Consider the following 6,000-nt stretch of genomic DNA (forward strand, 5'->3'; position numbering starts at 1 on the left):
GAATTCCACAGAGGTCTGTAGGAATAATGCAGCCCAGCTTTAATTCTTGATTTTAATTTATATATGTTAGACTTACCTGACTTTTGTTCACCTAGAATTTTTTGTTCACTTGACCCTATTCAAATTCTGCTTATCCAAGGATTTGATATTATTTGCATATCCACAATGTCACATGCATTCTCACTGGAGATTTAGGAACTGACCAGAGTAAGTGTGTGTACTGTACATGTCAGTGCTGATAAATAAGTATGTGACACTTTAAAGAATTTTAAAGCACATGGTAGCAACCATCCCTCGAATGTAAGTTTTGCAAATAGGGTAGTGAACGGTGTAATATGTGCTCTGGAGCTGGGGAGCCAGAAAGGCAGAGACCTGGAAAAGACAACTATGTAGAAATTTACAATCTTTGCAGGGGAAGATTTAAAAATTCTTATTTGCAGAGGTCTTGACTGTATAGCTGTTCCAAATTATTGCTGTTTGCCTTTGATTGGATATGGACTTTAGTGTTCATATCAGTTACAGTCCTGTTAGTATCTGAGAGGTGCAACCTTGCTAACTAAACAGACTTCTCCAGTTCAATATGGTAAGATAGGGTTTCATTGCAGCTCTCATGTTGGCCAGTTATGAGACACAGTTCTAAATGGCAGATGCTTTAATGCCTGTGTCAGGGGCTACAGTGACAAATAGTCACCACTGCACAAACACATTTATTTTACTACAAGACATTTTCCTGGGGAGGAGGGAGTGCCTATCAGAAACTGGAGGCCCATTGCACTGTTGCTGGCTGGGACAAGCATTTTCCATGGTTCTATCCACAAGTAGGGATTTCTTGCAGGAAGAAAGGGAGTAATAATGGCAGATGTCTTCTACTTGTGATTAGGCAAAACACAGGGAACATGAAATGTGGCATGAGTAAAAGACACATCATGTTGTGCAATCACTTGTTGTTGTCATGTTTTTTGTAGTTAGGCAAAAGGCTATTTTTACAGTAAATGCTGATTTGTCTGTTTACACTACAGACTGTTGGAAGCGTAAAATGCATTTTCACACCATGTTGTTTCTGAACATGATGACTGTGACATCTAAACCTAATCTCAGTCCAAAGGGCAATAGTCAAACCATAACTCTCCAAGTGAAAGAAAGAAACAGGAATGTGAAGAGCAAGTCTCTGCATCCAGCACAGGCTGATCACATCCCTGCTGTCTATGTACAAAAAAAGAGTTTGGTGCTCAGACTGTGGAAAAGTGACAGCTTACTGTTCTAGGCCTCTCACAAGGGATTTTTGCAAAGCCATGGACCTTCATGGAAAACTGGTATGACAGTGGCTTGGAAGTGGAAGCTGTGGAGATGCACTGAGGGTGATGAATGCAGGAAAGTCTCTCCTTAGCAATAACATAGGGATTGTTTAAAACAGCAAATCACCATGAAATGATTATGCCAAATGATTATGCGAAATGAAAACCATGGAATGATTATGCCAAATGATTCACTTTCAAAAAGAAAATAGCTGCTGTTTTTGGAAAATAGAAGCTATTGAGATAAAGTCATCTGGAAAGAAATTTGCACTGTATTAAATAGCAGTAATGACCTTGAATATTGTATCCTGTTGTTACGGAAACTTGTTGCACAGCTGCAAAACTGTTTTGGGCTGTGAAGGTCACTCAGTTATTCATCTGTGTGACATTTAAGGTACATGCTTATATGCAAGGTTGGTTACCTGTGATCTGCCACTCCAAGAAATACAGAGGTCTGTACTGTACTCCTTTGCCTCTGTATTCTGTTTGTGTCTCATAATTTCACTTAAAAACTTCTGCATGTTTATATGCTAAGATTTCATTTGCTTTGGTATTCTTGAAGGCTCAAAAACATGTTATTTGAAGCTGACTGGAATCTAGATGTTTTAACTTAGTTTCTTGAATGTTCCATGGGTATGTGACACAAAGGAAAATCTGCAAATCTATTTCTTGAGATTTTTGAAGTAAGTAAATGATTCTGATGACTACTTCTGTACTATGTTAAAACACCTTGGTGATGTTTCAAAATCCAAAGCAGTCTAATAGTCTCTCCTAAAAGAGAACATGACATTTCTCAAGGTATGGAAAGAACCTTGGCTGAGCTGATACTCTTCCTTCCCCATGCAATTCATCTGGCACATACAAAGACAGGAATGAAAGTGGGATAGTGTTCACAGATTCTGTATGACAAAATGGGTCTTACCGTTCTCATTCTAATCAGATGCAAAAGATCATGCTGAAAACCCATTTGTATTTAATTTTTCACCAGACTATTCTGGACAACATTTCAGAGGAACTGCACAGACTAAAAGATTGCCAGATGCCCTCTTGGCCTGCAAAAAATCACCCAAAATAAGACTTCACCTGAATTAATGTAAGCATGTGGATTTTTTAAGAAAGTGTATTGATTGTGTTTTTTGGGGAAATTATTAGGAAATTAAACACTAAGGAAAAGTTTAGAAGAAGAAGAAACATAATCTATTCTGATTAGATAAACAATCCCTGAAAAAGTAATCTTAGATCTGTGTTTTGAAACTGGTAACTGTCAAATTATATCTATGCTTAGACTAGAGAAAAAGTGAGAAAAAAATTTTGTGAAGTGTAAACCAGCTGGCTAATAACAGTATCTGTCAACCTGTAGTGTCATTATTTGTGACCAACATTCACGTATTAGAGCAGACTAATACAAGTGTTTGCCTGGAAATATAAGCTTTACAGTTATTACTTCAAAGTATTATTGACTACTATAATAACTAAGAAATAGAATTGACTTAAGTTTTGTGCACTAGCAGTTCCTAAATAAATTCCACATGACCAATAGTAAATTAATTATATTTTGATAGGTCCATACATAGTGGCCTAGTCATGCTCTGTTCAATGTGAGCTGCCGAGTCCTTTGGACTTCTAAAAAGCCCACTGTATAAATGAGATGAGATTCAATCTTTTGTCATATTTTAAGCTGTGAAATCCACCCTCCACAATATACAACCCTCAAGGACGTTGTGGTAAAGAAAGTGACATTATGAGAAACCTTAGAGGCACTTTTCCTACAGTTTTTTTTCCAAGGAAAAGACTTTTCATTAGTACAAAAGAATTAAAAATCAGCATCCAAGGTTTCAATGTCATTAATGAGGAATTGCCAAGAAAGACTGCCCATGAATCAATAAATAGTTAATTACTTGAAATTTCTTTTGGAGAAGAGAGCCCTCTGAAGGTTCTGGATCACTAGGATTGCTCCATTTGGATTCAAAAGTCACATCAATTTAGAGAAAGATATATATATATATATATATGTATATACTTGATCCAGCTGATGCTAGGCCCCAGTACTTAATGGAATAAGGAGTTATTAAATGATCACACAATTGGCACCATCTTTACAAATTATATTATTCATTATAGTGGCTGAAAAGCAGTGTGTGAGCACACTCAAGCACCATCAATGCCTCATGGGTGCTGATATTTAAACTGTCTTTCCAGACAGAGGATATGTCTTTGCTGAAGTTGATGTTACACAGGCAGCAGCAACAGTTTATAAACAATAAAGAATCTGCAGAGACTTGGATTATCACCTCTCATTGTGGAGCTTTCTCAGTCAAGCATATCAAATTTGACATTTCCATGGTCCCAGGAATTTTGTGACACTTTACATAAACTATTTTCCAGAATTCCAGCTGTTCAGTACTGTATTTATGTCCCAATTTAGTTAATAATGGACTTGCTTAGCATTTTTTGGAACTTCTAAGCTGTTTGTGAAGTCATGTATCTGAAGTAAGAGGAGAAAATACAAGACTAGAAAAACCAATGCCACTTTCTTGAGATGTTTTTGGTATCCTCTGACAGAAGATAAATAAGTGCTCACAATGTCCCTGAACTGAAAGTCAGGCAAGAATTTTACAACCAGTAGAGAAACTGCCTGATGTGATCAAATAATTCTCTTTTTCCTGACCAACGTGAGCTAGCTAATAAAAAAGAAGTTATAGCTATGTTTTTATTTCTGAAAAAAGTCACTGAGTCACCTTAGTTACAGCATTCAAGAACTGCAGGCATGCACAGAACAATAGTAATGCCTGTGACTCAAACTGACATATATAGAGTTGTAAATGAGATAAAGTTAGTCAAACTTCTTGATGTGACTTTTCCAATGCCCCAAAAATTCTAAGTCATGATCTAGAGTGATCTTATCAACTGTACCAGGTTCTTGGAAGGAATTAGCTGTCTGATTGTGATAGCTTTTGGTTTTAAGTACTTTGAGATTATTTTAATAAAAAATACCTGGGGCAGAAATGTGAATTCTAGGTGATTTATTTGCAACTTTATAGTAACTGATAACAGAATTTATTTTCATTTGAAGAGTCCAAGTTAGACCAATGGCTTTTTTACTTGAGCTGTCAGTGCGCACTGCTGATCCCAACACAGTTGTGCTGAACTCTGGTGAAGACAGGAAATGCCTAACAGATATTTCTGAAAGAGATTGCATGATACGACATGACAAGTTCTCATTGTCCTGCATGTCACTGCTCGACCAGTTTGCTACCATTGATTCAGCACAGTGGCAATCCTAGGTCAGATCTTCCTGACCTTAACTCTGTTGTACCTGAGGAAATGCAGTACTAGGAAGAACAGTCTGGACTTGTGGGTTCTCGAGGTTGGGATTGAAGGCACTTGAGATGGTTGTTTGTGTTCGGACTCGGGTGTTTATTATTTCTTATCAGTGAAACAGCCTCACAACGATGAGTTCTGCAGCCTTTCAGTAGCAAGGCACAAAATGGCTAACTAGCTCTTGCTACAAGGTCTTTTAAGACTAAACTATCTAATTAAGAAATGACACCTAGATTATTTTCCCTTTTAACCCAAGAACTGATCCCTTGAAGCTCACAATGCGGACTTTTCTGTCCCATTACAAAATATCAGCCAAACCCATGAAGAAGGAAGAAGAAGGTAAAAAAGAACAACCTGCCTCTGCCCTAAAACGTCTATCTTCCTTCATATTTATTTCTATATTCTAAAACCCCAAACTCTAATTTTTTCCACCCTGTGATATTCCACACTTCTAACCAACTATACATCCATAATCTCAGTGCTATTAATCAATTTTAGAAGACTTCTCCACAGCCTCAGGTCAATTGTAGTGGTTTTTTGTGGGTCTGTGCCTTTCAGCACAGAAAGTTTAAAATTCTCAGCATTCAGGGTTCCAACATCCAGGTTCCAACAGGACTAGTCTCAGCCATCCTTACATTCCTTTTTGCCATAAGAATTAATATGTGATAGCAACTATTGGTCTGAACCAAATGGCTTCCTTTAGCAAACATGACACAGACATCACACCAGTCACGTATAGTCTGTGCCCACCATCCACATCCTTGCTCTTGGACATAGTGAGCTTACAGAAATAATAAATGGATAAGTGTGACTCTTACAACTTTCTGTGTTACAGAGAACATCCCTGCCTGCTTCTGTTAGTATCTGTTTACAGACATGTTGCCCATCAATTTATCTAATCCCTTTCTGAACATCCCAAAAGTGTCTCACCTCCCAAAGTATTTTTTGCAATTACTTACATCTGATAGGGCTTGCAGGATCAAGTCCCAAAGGATAAGCCAGCAAAGGGAAGTCTAGATAGATAATCCTTCTTGGACTAACCATGAGAAGGGTCTCAGAGCTGCCAAGAGACATCAGGGAGTGCATAGGTTAGCACATGCCAATTAGCACTAATGCCATCAAGGGCCTGATCACACATGGGATTTATGTCCCTGTGCCCCAATTTGAGTGCCTAAATTCATGTGCACTTTCAGGCCTTGCTGCTGCAAGACCTTAGAGATGTCTAGAAAGGTATATTTGCTGCATTTTTCATCAGTAAATTCCCAGATGTATCTAAACATGACCTTCTGGATGCATGCAGAAATCACTCGCTGTTGGCTTGGCAGAGCAGCCAGGGGCATTATTTTTCATGTGCTGACATATTGACCTAGAACAGATGGAGTCA

This window comes from Molothrus aeneus, chromosome 5 (assembly GCF_037042795.1).
Source record: "Molothrus aeneus isolate 106 chromosome 5, BPBGC_Maene_1.0, whole genome shotgun sequence".
Taxonomy (NCBI): domain Eukaryota; kingdom Metazoa; phylum Chordata; class Aves; order Passeriformes; family Icteridae; genus Molothrus; species Molothrus aeneus.